The sequence below is a fragment of the Elgaria multicarinata genome, chromosome 5, assembly GCF_023053635.1.
Source record: "Elgaria multicarinata webbii isolate HBS135686 ecotype San Diego chromosome 5, rElgMul1.1.pri, whole genome shotgun sequence".
Lineage (NCBI taxonomy): Eukaryota > Metazoa > Chordata > Lepidosauria > Squamata > Anguidae > Elgaria > Elgaria multicarinata.
Window position 1 is genome coordinate 29,919,028 of NC_086175.1, and position 22,240 is coordinate 29,941,267.

The window sequence follows — 22,240 nt, forward strand, 5'->3', positions numbered from 1 at the left end:
AAAGTTTATTCGCCACATAAACTTCTTTCTTGTAGGGTTTATTCTGTGTTTCTGCCATGAAGGTATCCTATCAAAGGAACATTCATGCAGAGAAATGATTTCATAGCTGTAAGGGATGTGTGTTTTTTTGTGTGTGTTTTAAAGATCTCACATGTTCCAAGACCATGAAAGCAGGGAGGGGTGAATGAAATGCTTTCCTCATACTTGCAGTAGAGGCCTCCCTGTATATCCAGATCAGCCCAGAAATTGCTGAAAGCAACACATGTCGATTCTGTTCTGGAATAGTTCCATAGTTCCAGTTTAGATTCCAGTGGATGGTGGAATCTTTCCCCATCCCCAGAGGTAAGCTAATGAAGGCTCACAACCTCTTAGGTTCCCATCTTCTCTTCCCACTCTTATTTACCAATGGCTTCTTCCGGTAAGGGTACTTATACGCATCATACAAAATTCTATAAATTTTTTAGGCTTTAGGAAATAACAGGAGATGGGTGAGGTGGCTGCTAGGTAACCACCACATGTGCTCTTATAAGACTTTTCTTTCAATAATTGCTGGGGAACAAAGGGGAAGAAAGAAGAACTCTTGTTGCAAGCGAATGCTGAGATTGAAAGGATGTGGGTGTATGTGGGTGACTTTATGGCTTTAAAAAGCATCCACCCAGAGCCAAAGAACATAGTCCACTGCTCCAACACTGCTGATAGTTTTAGGGAGATGATGAATATCTCTACCTAAAAAGCGGAAAGTATGTGTGTGTCCCGTATGTCCTGAAATGTTTACCCACTTTCACATATAGTACTGCCTTAATGTTGTTCACCCAGACAGGTCTTTGTGTACATGGATCAGAAAAAAAAACCTAAAAAAACATGAATTTGGGGTTTTTAAGTATTTTTAAAGAATTTAATAAAAATCTAGGTTTATGCCTACAATTCCTAACATGCCTTGGGTGGAACTCCTAGCATGCCTTGTGTGGGAGGCCAGACTTACTGGCCTTTGGCGGCCACTGTTACTCCCAAGCTCAGTCTCAAGCAGTTAACCCAATTCCACATAAAAGGAAACAACCCACATAAATGGGCTGCATCCAATTGTGGTGCCTCCTCCCTCCTGTTACTCCTGGATGCTTTGTCAAGGAGCAGCATCAGCCATGAGAGGAGGAAAGCACCTCTCAGAAGACATGGGCGCCTAAGGGCTGCCAAAGGCATGCTGGGAGGTGTAGTATTGGCATCACTATCTCTCAGTCCTAACTCAGCCCCCACTAACTGACTTTCCTCAACTGCCACTAACTCCGCCCACCATTCCATTCTAGCCTTACCTGCCAGTCATCTCCCCATTCACTCTTCACTCTTCTGTTTCAATAGCCTTGGGTGGGAGGGAAGATTTATCAGGCTGTGGCCGCCATAATCTGGAAGTGGCTTGCCATCCTGGGCCAGAAGGGAGAGCACCTGCATTGGCTGCCTCAGTTACTAGGCCCCATCAGGAGCAGAAGGGAAGGAGGTTGCAGCTCTGGGCAAATGCTGTGAGTTGTAGTTTTTGTTTTCTGTGGGGACAAGGAAAATAATGATGACAACTTCAAGACAGCTCTGGCCAGGCATTGAAAGAGAGAAGAAGAAGAAGAAGAAGAAGAAGAAGAAGAAGAAGAAGAAGAAGAAGCTGCTTACCTCACAGCCCTAAAACATGTCTACGTTTTTTGTGTGTGCATTTTCCCTACCTGTAGCAGTTACTTTCCCACTCTACAATTGCTTCAGTGCCATCCTTGCAGGGTTGTCATGAGGGTAAGAGAGCGGGGAAAATGAATTTAATTTGTTTAAAGATTAACTCACAGGCGTAGCACTGGCTTGCTACTTTAAGATGGTAGATCTGCTTCCCTACTAAGTGTTATTCAGATATCTGGGCAATGACGGGCATATTTTGAAAACATATTTTTAGGTTTGCATCTTTTTGAGCTGGTAGAAAGGGTGTTGTGTGTCCTGATTGTTTTTGAAGTTTAGATGGCTGCTCTGGCCAAAGCATGATGTAGGCATTTCACATAAAACAAAACAAAAAATGTGGTTTATCATGAAGCTTTAATTTAAAATACAGTTCTATCACAATTTTCCATTTATTCTAACAAAACAATTTACTAACTCAACCAAACTAAAAAAACAACAACCAACCTAAAGATGAATAAGTTGCATAGAAATTAATTATATATCAAATAAATGTTATAAACATAATTTGCAGACCCGAGCAACGCTGGGCATATCAGCTAGTTTGTTATAAAAAAAGATAGGGAAAATATTTTTCCCCAGTGGGGGAAAAAATGCTACTTTGTAAGTTTTTTTTGTGTGTGCATTTTCCCTACCTGCAGCAGTTGCTTTCCCACTCTACTATTGCTTCAGTGCCATCCTCTACCCTTACCCAATACTTTTTGAGGTGGTCCAAGCCAATCAGGGATCCTATAACAATGCACATTATCTAGGTCATAACAGGCCAAGAAGATTTACCTTCACTCTGAAAGGGTACTAGGGAGGGAGCTACATTGTGAACGTTTTGCCTCTGTCTCCTAGAAAAACAAAACAAAACATCAAAATGATTGGAGGCACTTCTATGCGAGGAGTAAAACTATTTGCATAAATAATTAATAAAATCTAGTTTTATTAAAACTGACTAGATTTTGATAAAATCTAGTTGCAGATTTATCATCTCCATTTTATCCTTACAACAACAACAACCCTGTGAGATAAGTTGGACTGAGAGTCTGAGGGCATGTCTGCATGAGCCCTTTTTCAAGGGGTCATCCCTATGTGTCCAAATGATGCACAGGGGATCCTGGTGGCAGGCAGGGATGCCCCTCCATTTTCCTGGGATAACTGCTTCCACAGTTATCCCAATTTTTGCCACAGTTCCAGGACCATCCCAAGGACCGCAGCTGGTGTTGGTGCCCATCCTGCCTTCTCCCGCCCCAAAAGTAGGCTGACAGGCATGGAGCTGTTTGGGGGGACTCCGTGCCCTTTGAGGGGTAGGGGGCAGCAATTTTGCCATTCCCAGGATGGCGGGGTGGGTGGGGGTTAGAAGTGTGAAAGTCCTGTTGCACAAGCTCCTGAAAATGCAATGGAACTTGTGGAGCAGCCCTGCTGGATATTATTATTATTATTATTATTATTATTATTATTATTATTATTATTATTATTATTATTTTATTTATATAGCACCATCAATGTACATGGTGCTGTACAGAGTAAAACAGTAAATAGCAAGACCCTGCCGCATAGGCTTACATTCTAATAAAGTCATAGTAAAGCAATAAGGAGGGGAAGAGAATGCAAACAGGCACAGGGTAGGGTAAACAGGCACAGGGTAGGGTAAAACTAGCAGTATAAAGTCAGAACAAAATCAAGTTTTAAAAGTTTTTAGCTGAGCTTTAAAAGCTGCGGTTGAACTTGTAGTTCTCAAATGTTCTGGAAGAGCGTTCCAGGCATAAGGGGCAGCAGAAGAAAATGGATGAAGCCGAGCAAGGGAAGTAGAGACCCTTGGGCAGGCGAGAAACATGGCATCAGAGGAGCGAAGAGCACGAGCGGGGCGATAGTGTGAGATGAGAGATAGGAAGGAGCTAGACAGTGAAAAGCTTTGTAGGTCAACAGGAGAAGTTTATATTGGATTCTGAAGTGAATTGGAAGCCAATGAAGAGATTTCAGAAGTGGAGTTACATGGTCAGAGCGGCGAGCCAAGAAGATGATCTTAGCAGCAGAGTGGTGAACAGAAACCAACGGACTGATGTGAGAAGAAGGAAGGCCGGTGAGAAGAAGGTTGCAGTAGTCTAACCGAGAAATAACCAATGCATGAACAAGAGTCTTGGCAGAAGAGACAGGGATACTGAAGACAGAATACAGGGATACAGAGACAGAAGAGACAGGGATACTGCCCAGTGGCTGTAAAAACTACCATTTTGAAAAACAATTTATGGCACATTCCTCAAAGTAGGATGCGCCAGGGGAAAGAATGCAAAGCCATAATCATTAGGCCTTAAATATTTACTAGAAAACAATTTACCTAACCATCACTTCCAGTATGAGCTGGTTATTATCAGATGAAATGGTTAATAATAGCATCTATTAGCCAATTAGGGAATTGTTGGTTGGCTAACCATCTGCCTTTGAACCAATTAACTGAAATGTAATTGAATAAATTTAAATATATTTCCATATTATGAAAACCTCAGTGCAGCTGTTTTTTGATATGTTGAAAGAAGTGCAATATAAATTTCTAAAAGCATTTTTTTCCATTTCCTGTTACAGTAACAGCAGGACAAAACTAAACTCAAAAAAATAAATAAAGTATTTATCATTTAAAATTGGCCCCACTGACAAATCTACAAACATGGTTTTAATTAAAAACCTGGGTAATCACATTTTAACTAAACATGATTAACTAGATGATTAAAGCAATTAAAGCTTATAGTCCTTATAATAATTCATTAAACAAAAAACCTACGGTTTACAAAACAACTTTAAGGCTCTACGGTTTTCAACCAATCACCAAAAAGCAGGGAAATTGGGTGTTAAGGCTCACAAGCCTTAATGCCACATCCTCCCTAAGGAGGCAGAAAATGCCAATGAAATTCTCATTCTCCAAAAGCAGATAAACCATGAGGAAAGGATGGAGAATAGTATATGCAGAGGTGACTGTGGGGTTGTGATGATGGACAACTTAGTGCCACCTACTTCTCTTTTTTTCTTTAGAACAGCCCTTACCCAACATGGTGCCTTCCAAAGGTGTTGGACTACAACTCCCATCATTGCAAGTCAGTATATCCCATGGTCAGGAATGCTGGGACTTGTAGTCTCAAACATCTGGAAGGCAATAGGTTATGATATGCAATATGGTATGCAGAAGTGACTGTGGGGTTGTGGAGAAGTGATCATGAATAACTTCTGGCCACCTACTTCTCTTTTTTTAGAGCATCTCATGTTGAGAGTTGCAACCCAACACATCTGATGGGCACCAGGTTGGGGAATGCTGTTCTAAAGCAAGGGCAGGCAGAATGTAGATCCCCAGATGTTTTGGAGTTCCACTCATAAAAGCCCCTATCAGCATGGACAGTGATCAGGAATGCTGGGAGTTGATGTCCAAAACATCAGGGTAGATTTATTTTCTGCCCACATCTGTTTTAAAGTATGATGCTTTCCTTGCTTCCATAGCCCCGAAAACCATCACTATCGGCAAATTATGTGTGTGTTTTGTGTGTGTATGTGTGTGTTTAAAAAAACTATTCCAGAAGTAAAATAATGCATTTATAGATCCACAGTATGTTGACACAGTTCATATATACAGCAGTCACAAAACTGACTTTATAACATGTGTACGTACAAATAAGAAAAATCTCTGACACAATTTCTTTTTAAAGGCACTTTACGTTATTGAATTTCCACAAGCATTTAAGCTAAATGGTTCTTCAATGGCTCATGTTTATAACATATATAAAGAAAACTGTTAGATCTCCTATATTCAAAAGGGAACTCAATGTTCCAGTGGTCTGTTGCTATGTATCATTCAGATTTCAGACATCCTGGTTTAATTCAAACATCCAAAACTCTTTTTCACCATTTGTAAATTATTCCCAGAGGTACATCCCAGGGCGAGGTGATGCTTGCCCTGTCCTGGACGGGGTTGCACTCTCCCTAAAGGATTGGGTCCGTAGTTTGGGGGTGCTCTTGGATCCAGAACTGTCACTTGAGGCACAGGTGAACTCAGTGGCAAAGAGCACCTTTTATCAGCTTAGGTTGATATACCAACTACGCCCTTATCTGGACAGAGATAGCCTAGCTACAGTTATCCATGCTCTGATAACCTCTCGCTTGGATTACTGCAATGCGTTATACGTGGGGCTGCCTTTGAAAACAGTCCGGAAGCTTCAGCTGGTACAAAATAGGGCAGCCCGTTTACTAACAGGGACTGGCCAACGAGATCACATTACGCCAGTCCTTTTCCAGCTTCATTGGCTGCCAGTCCAGGTCCGGGCCCAATTCAAAGTGCTGGTATTGGCATTTAAAGCCCTAAACAGTTTGGGGCCAGGTTATCTGAAGGAACGCCTCCTCCCATATGTCCTACCCGGACCTTAAGATCATCTACAGGGGCCCTTCTCCGTGAGCCCCTGCCAAAGGAAGTGAGGCAGGTGGCTACTAGGAGGAGGGCTTTCTCCGCTGTGGCACCCCGGTTGTGGAACGAGCTCCCCAGAGAGGTCCGCCTGGCGCCTACACTGTACTGCTTTCGTCGCCAGCTGAAGACCTTTTTATTCACTCAGTATTTTAACACTTAATTTTAACTTAAATTTAAATCTTACTGTTTTAACTCTGTATTTTAATCTTATAATCAACTTTGCTGTGTGGTTTTATCCTGGTTGCGCTTTTTATACTGTATTTCGTAATTGTGTTTTTAACCTGTTGGTTGTTTTATTATGGTTTTAATTTTTGTGAACCGCCCAGAGAGCTTCGGCTATTGGGCGGTATAAAAATGTAATAAATAAATAAATAAATAAATACATAGACCTCTGCTTATGCAACAGGACTTCCCCTTTCTCTTCTCTCTCCTGCATTTCCCCCAAAATTTGCTCTGTAGACTTCCCCAGCTCTCTGGAACAGGTTTTTTATTTTTATTTTTGAGGAACACAGGGTACTGTAGGAGACAGGAAATCTATTCTGCCAACAATATCCTGTCCATTGTTGGATTGACATTGTTGAATCTCACCCCTATATTTTGGGGAAGTTTATCCTTCACTGACAGTTGAATAGGCATGCTGTTGTGTCAAATAATATGCTACCAACTGGGAAATAAGAGTCATAGAGTCATAGAATAGTTGGAAGGGGCCTATAAGGTCATTGAGTCCAACCCCCTGCCGAATGCAAGAATCCACCTTAAAGCATGCTGTTCAAATGGACTTGAGAATCATTACATATATACATACATTTGTACACACATGGGGCCAGTGAAAGGGGTTCAAGATGTGGTTGGTGAGTGGCAGTGGGTGGGTATGCTGGCTTGGGAATGTGATACTGCTCATCCCCTCAACACTTCAGGGTGTTCATTTGGACCACCTTATCATCTGCTACAGCCTTCGACAACCTGACACCCTCCAGATGTTTTGGACTACAACTCCCAAGGTTCCTGACATTGACTATAGTGGCTGGGGATGGTGGAAATTAAGGTCCAAAATACCTGCAGGGCACCTGGTTGTGGAAAGATGCTCTAGGTTAAGGAAGCATGCTTAGAACTGGTGGGCAAGTTGGCTATGTTTATTGACGATACTAGAGGAGGAAAGACAGATATGCTGGTAATGACCTGTACAGTGGATGCTACATATTATGGGTTTGCAAAACTGAAAAATAAATAGCTTAAGGGCAATTGGAGCAGTCAATGCTGTACACCATAAAAACAGACAAATTAAATATGGGACAAGGGAAAGATTGTAATATAAATACATATAAAATGTTATGCACTGCTGTACACTCTTCCAGGGGAAAAAAATACATCTTGGAGTTGTCAAAAATTATTGAAACCATTATTCCAATTTATTGCAGTAGTTAAGAAAAGGCAAACAAGATCACAGACGGAACAGGTAGCAAGAGATAATACAAATTAAAAGGAATCCAATACTTAAAAAATAAATTGCTTGTGTTTACCTCTTATTTGGAATAGCATTGCATTATTCCTTTCACTCACCCAGTATTCTTTTTCTTTTCTTTTCTTAATAAATAAGAAGCACTTTATTGCTCCAAGATAGGAAGCAGCGAAAGGCAACAATTATATATTTCAGGTGTGTTATGAAGTAAACATGTTAAATTTATTTTTTTTGGGGGGGTGACCTAAAGGCTTTCTGAATTATAAAGTGTTGAGAAAGTGAGATAACATTCAAAAATATATAATAATCCTGAGAGAGAGAGAGAGAGAGAGAGAGAGAAGTAATTTGGACAGAAATTAATTTCATTTGGTAGTGGTAAACACCAACTGAGATGCCAAGTACAAGCAGCAAATCTAATAATACAAATGACTACTAAAAAACACCTAAATAAATAAAACAGAGAGGTATAATTGGGAGTCAAGAATTGATGCTAAAGCATACAGATGTTGCACTGTCCTCTTCTATATCCCCCTCTGATGCTGATGCTTACTAATGGGGCAAATATGTATTGGGTTTGAGAGATTTACATAAAGAAATGGAATGGGGAAAGGAGTTAACTGCACCATCAGTATGGTCCTCATACAATTCAGGAAGGACCCTATGTATGCTTTTTAATTAAATTAAAATGATGGGATAGTTGATCATAAATCTCCAGCACCCTATCTGTTTGCTTCAAGGTCAGCCATGTATAAATGAGATGGTGGCTTTATTATACTTTAAGGCAGGGGTGCAGAACTTCAGGCCCAGGGGACGAATCCAGCCATCCAGGTTTGCCAGATGGCCATTCCTTGGCTCCATCCCCTTACTTCATCCACCAATCATTTGGTGGTTCCCTGAATTTTGTGCAGTTCCTACTCCCCAGCATTCTGAAAAAATGAAATGCCACTCTTAAAGCTTATTTACTAGCAGAAAGATCTTTAAGATAAATTATGCTGGTATTTTTGAAATTTTGGGCCCACCCTTTTGCCTTCAGACCTGCCCATCCCTGGAATATGTCCCTCAAATGCTTCTCTGAAATGAAATTTGGCCTTCAGGCAACACAGGACTGTGCAAGGTCATGCAGGGCTACACAAGACCATACCTCTCACCTTCCTGGACCTTTGTTCTGTAGTCATGGAGTTCCTGGAAAAAATAATCCAGCTTTTGGGTGAGTGAGATAAAATTTGACATGACGGCATGACACCCTTTCCATTTCTACCTCCCCATTTGCAGCATTAAATGAATGGAAGCCTCTGCTAGTTGCTTAAAAATCTCTGAAGAATAGCACTGAGAACACTGCTACATGAAGATGTAGCATGGTTCCCAGCAACACTGTATGAAAATAATAGATGACTCCCTCCATCTAAGTTGGCCCCACCAATATTCCTCTCGATCTACCCAATATGCTTTCCTCCACCCTAACATCAGCCAGTCCTGATCCTCAGGATGTTCCCATCACCACTACTCCCTTAAGAACTCCACATATTTGACGGGCCTGAACACTGAGATCATCCTGAAAGAAATGTGCAGTTACAACCTACAAACCACTTACTTAAGGAGACATGGTTCCAGAGAATTCTCTAGGATTTAGGCCTGGCCCAGAAGTCCCAGCCCCAGAATACAAAATACAAAATATCCACAGATGTTTGTTTGTTTAATAGATTTATATACCACTTATAATATTCACCCACCCAAAGATTCCCCATCTTGGCAGAGTTCGGTCTCAGTTTGCTGGCTCTCATCCAAGCTGTTACTGCATCCAGGGACCAATTCAGGACACACATGGCTTCTCCCGTTTCAGATGTCTTCAGGAAACAGAGCTGTATGTTGTCAGCATCCTGATGACACCTTTCCCAAAATCTCCTAATGACCATCCTCCAGTGGCTTCCAGTAGATGTTCAAGTCCTGTTGTCAGTTATAAAAGGAGCATGCATGATTAGTCACAGTTTTCAGCTTTGTAATCCATGAGGCCAGGGGCTTCATCCATGTCCCATCAATAGGACTTAGTTCAGAGGAAATGTGTCCAGATGGGCATGTTAATATGAAATACATATTTTTTCTTCTTTCAGAAATCTCATATGTGTGACAAAGGTGCCCCCCCCTCCAGAATTTGACTTGATGGGGTTTTTTTTATGGTGCCACTACTGATTGGAACCTGGCTATGATATTTTGCAAGAGGTTACCCTCAGTGTGCTTAAAAGCAACTACTTGAATAAGTGGTTTGAGTGGATGACGATGTTGCAAAGTCACTTTGGAAACTTGGACTACTGCCAACCTAAATGATGGTGATGAACCCAAGAACTGCAGAATAAAAAGTTCCTGAACATTTGCTCCTAGTGTGTTTTGTTCCATCAACTTATGCATAGAAATATATATTTGCACACCACTTAATGCTTGGCAAATTCTGTGGAACCACTACGTACTGGATGGCATCTGTACATCAGCAGCAGGAACAGCATACTATTCTTCAAGAGGGAAGATTTTTTTGTTTGTTTTTTGCCCAATGTAAATATTTTGGCAAACATCACAAAATTATGCTGCATTAAGACAGGCCTGAACATGAGCAGGAAGGAGATGAATAATAGTAGCACGATAACAGTTCACTGTTAGCTGATGTTGTTTCTTTTCACACATTTTCTGTTCATTTCTTTTCAAACATTATGTAGGACAAACCCAGTATAGCAAGTGCATGTTCAGTAAAGAAGAACTGCCTATTGTGATTCTCTGATGCTTATAACTATACCTTATCTATGTTTGAAAACATACCTTTTTTATATTTACACATAGAGGGTTGGATCCAGACTTAGTCATGCTAAAACAGACACCCTGAACTCAGTGGGATGTAGGTTAATTATGACTGAGTGGTCCCATTGATTTCAAAGGCTCTACTTTGAGCAGGACTAACTTTGTATCCTATCCTACATTTTAAATTGTACATTTAGTTGCATACACCTAAAAAAACAGGTTGAGTTAAATCTGATTTAAAAACCTGGTGCTTCCTTTCAGACTGTCAAATCAGACTGGGCTTTTGCTGATGGTTTCATGTGGTATTTTTTTTTTTTTTTTGCCATTTTGCAGATCAGAATCAGAAGATAGGTAGGGAGAATCGCTCAGTCACCCTGGCCAAATCTACACGTAGTACTGAAGGCGCTTCCGTGCGCCTTCAAAACGATGGTGTAGCCTGCGAAAGAAGAGACGGAGGAATAGATGGAGGAGGAGGAGGCTGGGGAACCGGCTGCGTCCTTGCCGCCGCCGCCGCCGCCTCCTCCTCCCCCCTGGCCTCCTGCTGCCAGGGTAAGAGCTACCCGGGTCGGAGAGCTCGGCTTCTGCTTCCGCCGAGCTCTCCGACCTGGGTGGCTCTTAGCCCGGCAGCAGGAGGCCGGCGGGGAGGCGGCGGCGGCGGCAGCAAGGACGCAGCCGGTTCCCCAGCCTCCTCCTCCTCCGTCTATTCCTCCGTCTCTTCTTTCGCAGGCTACACCATCGTTTTGAAGGCGCACGGAAGTGCCTTCAGTACTACGTGTAGATTTGGCCCAAGTCACTGTGGGGATGCTTTTCTCTCTTCTGAGGTTGTGCAGCATACTTTCAGAGGACGAGATGTGTCCCCCCTGTAGCCTAGGTAACCAGGCAACACTATCACGCTGGACCAAATGTCCACACATACTAAAGGACTATCCTCTCCCACAAAAATAGGGGTGGGTGGGAGAATTCAAATACTTTTCAGGTGAAGGTGGGCCTACTTCAAAGATGAGGTGGTAGAGTTTTGTTTTGTTTTAACAAAATAAATGAATAGGCTTTGCTGGTATTTCCTGTGAGGCTTGGCCGCTCTTAGCGGTCTAACAGCATTTCCTTTGTACTTGGACAGAATGTCTCATGGGCATTCTCATGGAAACAAGATGGCTGCCCCTTTTTATCAAAAAAAGCCACAGCCCTTGGCCTCCTCATCTTTAAGGTAAACTCACACCCACTCCAAAATTCTTAGACTTTGCCCACCTTCAAAGAGGAATCCAATCTCTGGAGGGCATTTTTGCCCCATTCTAAAAAGTGACCAGTCTGGGTTGGCTGAATAGAGCTGCGCTCCAGTAGGAAGAAGAAAATGATGCAGATCATTGTTCACAATGCAGAGATTGAGCTAGGGTATATGAGGGATGGCATTTTGTACACCAAAATCTCTAGACTTCTTCTAAATTTTCTAGTAGCTGATACATTTTTAGTAAGACTGAGCCAAACTAATATGTGAAGAAGACCTAAAATAAAGGGGAACATAAACAATCAGAATTCAATCTCTGAAAAATTCTTCATGAACCCTAGAATTAGATTAGTAAAGTGCTCAGCACACTGAATTAAGGATGGACAAATCTATCAGTTTCTGGTCCATGTCACTTTAACATGTTTTTATCCATAATTCTGTTTCCACAGTTATCTGCCAAAAAATACCAAAAAAATAATAATAATTCCCTCCCAAACATGTATTTAAAACCATATTTTAATACATTTTAAAATGTTGCTTTCCTCTCAAAATACCTGTTTAAATTTTTACTTTCTCTTCAAATACACATTGAAATGTATATTTTGATACATTTATATTACAGAGACATGCATCACCTCATTTGGAGAAGGGAAATCCAAGGGATGTGCAAATCAGATGAAATTCCTCAAGCATATACTGAGGCCACAATCCTACATCCACTTGCCTGGGACTAAGCCCAATTAAACTCACTTCATTATCATTGTTCTTTACTACGGTCACAGACAAGCAAAATCATACAAAGGATAGGCACTTGTTATAGGGATGTACGAATCTGGAAAAAAAAGAAGCAAACTCATCTAAATTCCCCGAATCCCATCTCAAAGCCCATTCTAACTCAAGTCTGTATCAGATTGCAAGTTGTATTTTATTATTTTCACATGAAAATCTGCACATATGTTTATGCATATTGTTACAAATGGACACAGTTGTGCGCATCTTTGAAATGTACACATTCCTGTCCCATTGATTACAGTGTATTTGTGCAGTTTTCAAAAGTACACATTTTTTCATGCACAGTTTTCAAAGTATGCATGCTGTCGAACACATTTTATGAGGGGTGGTGGTCCGTAAATCACACTGCAAGCTTGGAAATATGCAGATGTCAACTGCAGATTGCTTCTGAGTGCATGTTCAGTCCTGAAGGTGCAAACTGGGTAAACCCTGATCAAAAATGAACTGAAACGGATTTCTCCATGAATGCACTTTTTAAACAATATACCCCAGTTGCTTTAGCAGTCGGATTGTGGCAAGCCATGCTATTGTTGCTTCCATACATACACCATGTGGGTTTGCAAAAGAAAAGTACTTAGCAGGTCCCTCCCTGACGTTATTAAACTAACTACTTTTTCCAGTAATTCCTTTCAGTGGGTTCCAAAATCCATTTTCCTCTTTTAAGCTGCAGCATGATGTTTGTGACTGCTGCAAAGACTTCAAAGCACCATCAGTAATTGAAGAAGAAAGATGGGTAGTGTTTGCTTCAGTGTTGAGAGCAGCAGCACTGAGGGGATATTAAGCCAAGATTGTTTCAGAGGTAGAGCTGGTTTGCTATTAGAAGAAGCCAAGCGCTTCCCTTTTTAAAAGGAAATGAGGCTATTTTGCCTAATGGTTCCTTAATGCTGAGTTAGCTGGATTAGCGAGCTAGTACTACAACTCCTTTGTTCAATTTTCTAACCATGCAATCCTATTGAGGTCTACTCAGAAGTATATATCCTATAACTTCTACAGGATTTACTCCCAGGTAATTGTGTGAAGGATTGAGGCCTAAGTTGGAATAGCATGATTAAGAACCTTCATGGCATATTCTTTCAAAATTTGCTCTTCGCCCAATTTTTTAATAGAGTTCTCTGATCAAAAAATTTGCATGTAATTGTGTATATTGGGGGAACACAACCATGCACACAAAAATGTATATATTCGTGAAAAGAAAATTCCAAAAAAGTATTATATTAGGGAAATTGATTGCAAAATGTACATATTAGAAAAACTGCATAACAATGCATATATGAGGAGAAATGCATGCAAAATATGCATGGATGTTCATGAAAACTTTAAAAAAAAAATCTCAATATTTGGAATACACCAAATTCAAGACTGGGGAAAAAAGATAAACTTAGAGAAACCAAAACTGTCAGCTTCTACCATCTCTACCTTTGGATCAAGTAACTTGTGTACAGGAAACAGAAAGAGCTGCTATGGAGTACACAGCCCCATTGAGGGAGAGAAGCTGAGGCAGGACAGGCCTGCAGAAATTTAGGCCATGGCTAGACCAGGCCTATATCCTGGGATTGTCACGGGATCATCCCTGTGCAACAAAATGACACACAGGGGAACCCGGGATCAGGCAGGGACGACCCCTCCATTTGCCTGGGATAATCCTTAGGTCTAGCTAAGGCCTTAGACTCACTAAACTGAACCCAGCTTACTGGATTCTGGCTCACTAGATACTTGACAACCTCACTTCTATTCTGATTGTCCCAGGGAGGTAGGAAAAAAACAGGAAGCGGATTATTTGTTTATTTATTTATTATATTTATATACTGCCCCATAGTCGAAGCTCTCTGGATGGTTTACAAAAATTAAAAACAGTGAACATTAAAAGTATACAAAATTTAAAACTATCAAAAGCATAAAACCAACAATATCCATTTAAAAACAACAGTTCTGGGGTCCGTTAAAAGCAATCAAACTCAGCATATGTTGTTAAATGCTGTTAAATACCTGGGAGAAAAGAAAAGTCTTGACCTGATGCCGAAAAGATAACAATAGGATAAAGTTAAAGATACCATTAGGATAAAGTCCTAATGGAGTTGAGCAACAAGACGTTTACCAACCCCCTAATGGGCTTCCATCCCTGGCTGGTGAACTGTGCTTATTTTGTTATGTCACACATTGTTCAAGACCTGACAGAGCCTGAGAGTTTCCACTTGGATTTCCGTTTATTTATTTGTTTGTGTATTTATTGCATTTCTATACTGCCCAATAGCCGGAGCTCTCTGGGTGGTTCACATAGGGCCTTGCTAGACCCTGCCAGATAAGCCGGCAGGGAGGCGGGGCGACGGGGCGCTAACTTTAGCACGCGCCGCCCCGCCTCCTAGGCGGCCGACGTGCAGGGACTGCGGAAGCCCTGCAGCGTTGGCCATTTTTTGTTGTTGTTAAAGGGGCCACGTGCGCCCTGAAGACTCCGGAGAAGGTAAGCGGTTTTTTTTTTAGTTAAACCCCCCCATCCGCTCCTGATCCCTTCCCATGCCTCCTGCCCACTCTTTCCCTGCCCTCCCTCCCCGTCTCCCGTGCCAGCCTTCGCCCTCCTCCGCCATCTCCCGTGCCAGCCTTCGCCCTCCTCCGCCGTTTCCCGTGCCAGCCTCCACCATCCCCTTCTCCTGCCGGTCCAGCCTCCCCCCCCCCCCGTTTCCCCCCGGGATCTCCCCTCCTGGTCCAATGGGCACAGCGCTGAATAGCCACAAAAAGCCACGGCCCTTGCTAGATGGTCCGCAGCGCCAGCGACTTCCCTTATGGCGCGTCAGTGGAGGCTTCGGTGCGGCCTGGGCCTTGATTCCCCTGTGCGTCATCTGGACACACAGCAGGGAAACTGGGCCTCAAAGCGCGCTAACGCCTCATCTAGCAAGGCCCATAGTCTCCCCAAACCTGGTGCTCACCAGATGTTTTAGTCTTTAGCCCCAGCCAACATGGCAACAGTGAGGAATGCTGGGAGTTGTCATCCAAAACATCTGGAAAGCACCAGGTTGGACTAGCCTCTGCATGTTTGCCATAAGATGTCCACTTGCTCTATGAATATTTTGCTCCTAAGCATATTTCCAGAGAAATGTACACAGCATCAGTGTGTAAATATAGTGAGATGAGTTCAAGACTTTTCTTCTCCTTGGCTCCAATTCTCTTATATGCGGTAGCATTTGTGTTTTTTTGTGTGTGTGTTTTTTAAAAAGCAGATCTACTTCCACATGCATGCTTACAGGGTAAATTATGACAGTCCTGGAAGGGCTGTACACTTGATGCTTTTGGTAGTGGCCTTCTGACGCAGCAGATCCAGGCTTATCTGGCAAAACTCTGTATTCTGGGTGTTCAGTTTGATATGGGTGGATGGCCTCTGCCCCCCTTTTTTTAAAGGATACTGAAATTTGAAAGCTGGAACATTGCTTTATTAAAAGCAGCTGGGATCATTGTACCAAGTTTCAGGACAATCCATGAAGTACAGGAATGGTGCAGCAGGACTACAGGCTTCGTTGCCCTGGTAACAGTTCCTGGAAGCCAGAGAAAGTTATCGAGAATTGAGCTGCTCAAAAGACAAACCAAAGGCACAAGGCTTGAGGAGGGAAAAGGTGACTGTCTTTCCCTTATTGTTTTCAACTATTGTAAAAATAGTGGATCAATCAACTCAAGTGTGTCTATTTTGTAAGCTCATTTTAAGGATCTTCTCAACTAATAGAATTGTTATTCCAGTCACCCCCTTTGTACCTCATTGATTGTTTGCTTGATCAGCAGATCTTTCTTTCAATGGACATGGTTGGAGGACATTTCTTAAAGAGCCTGTAAACTCGTTACAGCTGTGTTTTATCCATCAGGGTAGAGCTGAGGCTTGTGTAGGGCAGAAAGAGGAATAGTTGGCTTACAGATTTGCTAGCGAGGGAGAAATATCTGATTTGACAACTGGCTGGAAGAACAAAATTTGGTGGGGGGTGCGGGGTTTTCTAAATCAGGACCACCAATCCTCAGAACCAGGAGCCAAACCTGGCCCATGTGGGGACCCCAATCTGTTCTTCCAGGGTTCTCCAGCCCAGATCTACACCAAGCAGGATGTAACCCTTTGAAAAAGGTTTGAAAACGATATATGGAATGTTGTCAATACTGTTATAAAACAGTATGTAGATCCTGCCCCAGATAGCCATGTCCACTTTTCTCTAACTACTGATAGTTCTGTGATTTCCTGGCCCCAGTCTATACAACGGGATTGCTCCTCATTGAATATAAACCCGAATTTTCATTGATTCAAATCCAAGTAAAGAGCATCACACTGCAGCAGCAACAGCGATTTATCCCCTGATATTTTTTTTTGTAGTGCAGTTATTAATGCGCACATGTGCACATATGATGCTATCAAGAATAGCCGAGTGAAGCTATAAATTTTATCTGCAGAGCTCCACAGATTCATAGAAGAGGACAACTGAGGGCGGAAAGGAAAGTCCCCTCTCTCTCATTGCCTGTTCCCCATCTTTGTTTTAATTTTAAAAGCTGCATCTGCCCGTTCCCCATATAGGAGGAAAACTGTGTGAGGAAAGGAATGAGGAAGCAGACGAGGATGAGAGTGGGGAACGTCTTCTCCCTTTCGCTGCCCGTTCCCCTTCTTTGTTTTAATTTTAAAAGCTTCATCTGCGGACCTCCGCAGGTTCATATAATTCAACATGAAAACAGTGGGAAGGAACAAGGCAGCCAGAGGACGCAATAGGTGGGAAGGCGGGAAATCGGCCAGTCACTTTGTCCTGCCCTCAAAGTTATGCCCACATGTCAAAATGTGATTTAACTCCCCCAAGGACACATAACTCGAATGCGGTGCAAACTCGGACGTTGATGCAAAAGTCGCAGTAAATAGCAGCTACAAATATGCACAATATTGCGTTAAAAACCCGGCGCTGCAGTGAATGGGCACCTGCGTCATGTGTCCTGAAACAGGGATCTGTGCATTTATGTCGGAATAAAGAAGCCATATAGACAAGCCCCTGAATTTGTGTAGTTTCCCCCCATTGTAACAGATTGAAAGGCCTCTCGTAAGGCGTAGTTATTGGCAGTAACTATGCCAGTAACTACGATGCTAAATTATGCTGCTAGTTTTGGAATTTTGCCCTGTCCCTTTTGCTGCTGGCCCTGTACAACATTGGAATGAGCCCCCAAGAGCTTCTCTGAGAAGGAATTCGGCTCTTGAGCTGAAAGTCCTGCTGACGCAATGTGTACATTTCTAAAAAGGAATATACTATTAGCAATATCTCTGATCCAAGGGTGGAACGTTGTTCTTCTGCAGCCATTCCACCTGGCTGAATCAGAGGAAGAGGCAAGGCAGCACCACTTGGCTAGCTGGGGCCAACTGCAAGGAGGCACCTCTCCTCCCTGTTGGCACACATCCATGGTTTATGTGGCTTTTCTTATGGACACCACACTGTTGTAATGTTTAAGAAGTAGAAATAAATAATCAACACATAAGCTACGTATTCTGAGACAAACAGAGGTTTCTCAGTTGTGTTTCTGTATCCTGACGCTATTGCGAGGCCTGGAGAAGGACATTTATTTATTTATTTATTTATATATAGCATTTCTATACTGTCCAATAGCCGAAGCTCTCTGAGCAGTTTACAAAATTAAAATAATTCAAAGTATAAAACAACAGTATAAAACCATAATATAAAATACAATATAAAAGCACAACCAAGATAAAAACAGCAGCAATGCAAAAATACAAATTTAAAATACAAATTTAAAACAGCAAAGTTAAAATTAATTTATAGACTGTTAAATTGATGAGAAAATAACAAGGTCTTCACCTGGCGTCTAAAGGAATATAATGCAGGTGCCAAGCGAACCTCCTTAGGGAACTCATTCCACAGCTGGGGTGCTACAGCAGAGAAGGCCCTGGTAGCCACCTGCCTCACTTCCTTTGGCAGGGGCTCGCGGAGAAGGACCCCTGAGGATTACCTTAGGGTCTGGGCAGGTACATATGGGAGGAGGCGTTCCTTCAAATAACCTGGCTCCAAGCCATTTAGGGCTTTATATTAGGGATGTGCTCCGCTTCTCTTCGGTTCAGAGAAGCAGGAGCGAGGTGGCCTAATTTGCCTCCAGAAAAGGCGGAGGCGAAGAGAGTCAGGGGGGCTGCGGATCGAGGTGAAGAGGATTGCCTCAATCCGGAGATTCGCCTGAAGGTAAGTGGGGGGGAGGGGGACTAATCTGGCGCTGCCGGCACCGCCAGCACCAGGTAAGGGAGCAGGGAGGAGGGACGCTTACCTTCCTCCATCGCGGGCTTCAATTGAGGCCCCGGTTGAAGCTGGAAGTGAAGGCCGAGGCCTCTTCCGGCTTCAACCGGGGCCTCAATTGAAGCCCGTGATGGAGGAAGGTAAGGGGGCGGGGCGGGGGCCTGGCCTACCTGACGCCCCTGGCGCCGCCATCCATGCAGGGAGCAGTGAGGAGGGACGCTTACCTTCCTCCGCCGCAGGCTTCAATTGAGGCCCCGGTTGAAGCTGGAAGTGAAGGCTGAGACCTCTTCTGGCTTCAATTGAAACCCGCAATGGAGGAAGGTAAGGGGGCAGGGGGCATGGGTGGTTTCTCTTGCACCGCCGCTGCCACCGCTGTCCATATAGTAATGGCGGTGAAGCTGGATCTCGCTCCGCAGAGCGGAGCGGGAGACGAGCAGAGCGGCACGAAAAGGATCGGGCCTGATCCGGATTTTCCGGATCGGGCCGTGAAGTGGATTGGGGGGTCCGTGCACACCCCTACTTTATATGTTACTACCAGCACTTTGAATTGGGCCCGGACCTGGACTGGCAGCCGATGAAGCTGAAAGAGGACTGGCATGATGTGGTCTTGCTGGCCAGTCCCAGTTAGTAAACATGCTGCCCTGTTTTGTACTAGTTGAAGTTTCCGGACCATTTTCAAAGGCAGCCCCATGTATTTATCTGGAGAAGCAACACGCTTGAAGGAGAGAGTGCTTAATGTTCCCCTCACCAAACAAATTTCCCCAGCCAGTAGCCACTACTAGTCATTGTTAGCATGGTCCCCCACCCCACTCCCCCAGCCATGCTCCCAAATGGAAGTAAACCCAGAAAATGGGTACATGATGGTTGTGGAAACTGTGGTGCCAATCAAGGCCAGACATTGGGGCAGATGTCTTGGGTCCTGCTTGTGGATAATAAACATAATGCTGGTCTAAATAGGATTCAGTCTGATCCAGCGCAACTGTTTGTATGTCTCATTTCACAAACTACAGCACAGTTTTACAAGTTACAAAACTGCATTTTATGCCATTTTATTTTGTGCATTTTTACTTGGATCCTTCAAATGCTCGACAAGCTGCAGTGGATGGAGTGAGACGTGCTGTTGTGGAATGGCAGAAGGACAAGAGTCCTCCCCCGCTCCTCTGTCTTTTTCTTCTTCTTTAACAGCCAAATTGGCTCAGGACATAGAGGAGGCTGTTTTGTATGTATTTGTGTTCTGGGTCTAAGCCAGACTGAAATATTTCACAGGGGAAAGGCTTATTAGCTAACCTGTGTGAGCAATTTAATCAGAAAGAGTACCAGCATAAACATGGAACTTCGAACAGCTGGCAACACCCCAGCCTTTTGCTACTATAAGTGATGATATATATTCAGCTTCTTCCATTTTACTAAGTTAGGGATATTAGCAGGAGATTAAGCAGTACCACTTACACAATTTAGAGGTTTCACTGACATGACAGCAAATGATTCTGGCTTGATACATTTCGGTATTGGAAGCAGCACAGCTCACCTGAAAGGCAGGGACTATAGAACACTGATAGATGTACTTCATCTATATGAATGGCTCTCCCAACATTTTCCTTCCCACTGCCCCTCCCCCATTTTAAACCTACTCCTTCTCCCCCCTCCCCCGATGTAAAATACGAGCATTTACATTTATCATTAACTAAACGTTAGTATTTTTTATTTTCTGTGATATAATAATAAGAGAAGCACCCCTGAACATGGGTAGAGTGCATTTCTCTTACCATTGGGCAACCACTTCCTGTCTCCAGACATGGCAGTTTTAGATCAAATGATGTACAGCTTTTCAGGTTTAATCCCTAGCAGGTAAAAGAACTGGGAAGATCTATGCCCAAGAAGGTAGAAATCTGTTCCTACTTAGAATAGTCATCTGTTTTCTATACCATTTATACGGCCTTACCACCACCACCACCCAAAAAAAGAAATGCACAAAAACACACCTCTCTTACTCTTTGCCACACAACTCCAAATGCCTCCAAATAATATATGTGAGCAATATGACCCTTCCAACCCCTTTCAGAAGATTTTTAAATTTAGGTTTTGCTCAACTGAGTTATCTTGTTGGCCTTTCTATGTCATGCATCAAGGGATAGCATTTTTATTGTTGTTGTTGTTGTTGTTGTTGTTGTTGTTGTTGTTATTATTATTATTATTATTATTATTATTTTCCAACTTTTGCCCAAGACCGGGCCTCAAGGTGGCCAAAAAAGAACAAAGAAACCTGTAACTGACTGTGATCAATTAATTATTAGTACCACTGCAATCGGACCAGCCAATAACCTCATCTGAATCATCTCTTCTGAATATGCTTAGATAAGAACATGTATAAACTGAATTGCATTGCTACTGAACAACTCAATACAGATGGATGTGAAAGAACTCTAAACTACTATGACTACTGCTAATACAATGAAGCACCACCAAGCTACACAACACTTGAAAGAGCTTCATGAATGAAGTTCCTTCCCCTCATGCTTCCCATCCTGCATGTGCTGGCCTGTTTGTGGGATTTGCTGACCCTAGCTTGATCCTAACCTTCAAGCAGAAAACTATGCACTTGCATGATCAGTGCATGTGTGCACATTGTTAGGCTCAGGTGGACTGTGCCCTTTGGGAAGACAGAGAACCCCCACCTTTAAATTCAACAAACAGATGCAGTTGGAACACAACATTTTGCACACACTTAGGGCCTTGCTAGATGAGGCCTTGGCGCTCTTTGAGGCCCAGTTTCCCTGCTGTGCATCCAGATGACGCACAGGGGAATCCGGGCTCAAGGCGCAGTGAAGCCTCCCTTAGCGCACCATAAGCGAAGTCGCTTATGGCGCGCCTTTGATAGGTGTCAGAACCCTTTTCTAGTTCATTATTAGCCAGTGTGACTAGTCTTCCTATGGTTCTGTACTTTGACTAGAGCTAGCTTGGATGTGCACAGGTTGAATCCTCACCTGACATTTCTTAGGACATTTCTTAAGACCTGTGTTAGGCTTCAGTGCTGACATAACCCCACATAGATATCAGCATACGATAAATGTAGTCTTTTAAGTTTGAAAAGAAAATGTGTTTGGACTCAGCAGATGTCACATTCAACGACTTCCAAACTTTTGCTTCTAATCCCAGAAATGAGGGGATTGCTTGTAGTTATTCAGTGATGAAAGGTTGGTATTGTTCCTTCCACTTGAGCAGTGTATTTAAATTACTGGATGAATTCTAAACTGTAAATTCATTTCTCACTATCATCAACTCCTGTCTTATAAACTGTGTGTGCGCCATGAAGGCAACTATAAATGCATTTTGTCGAATCCAACCAAGTTTCAATCAATTAGATGAAGTGCCTAAAAAATGTAATCTTATTTCCAAATAGTTAACTCTGTAAACAGATAAATTGTGCCTGCACAAATAACTCCTAGTTTTTTTTTGTTTTTAAAAAGAAAGAATCCTTTTAGATAAATGGTCTCCACACGAAAGGAAAGATTACTCTTGAGAGAGGAGAAACACGGGATAAGACATGAGACATTTCTCCCAAGAGAAACATCCATTTTTCTCCATTAAAACAACTAAGGCAATCCTCCTGTTAT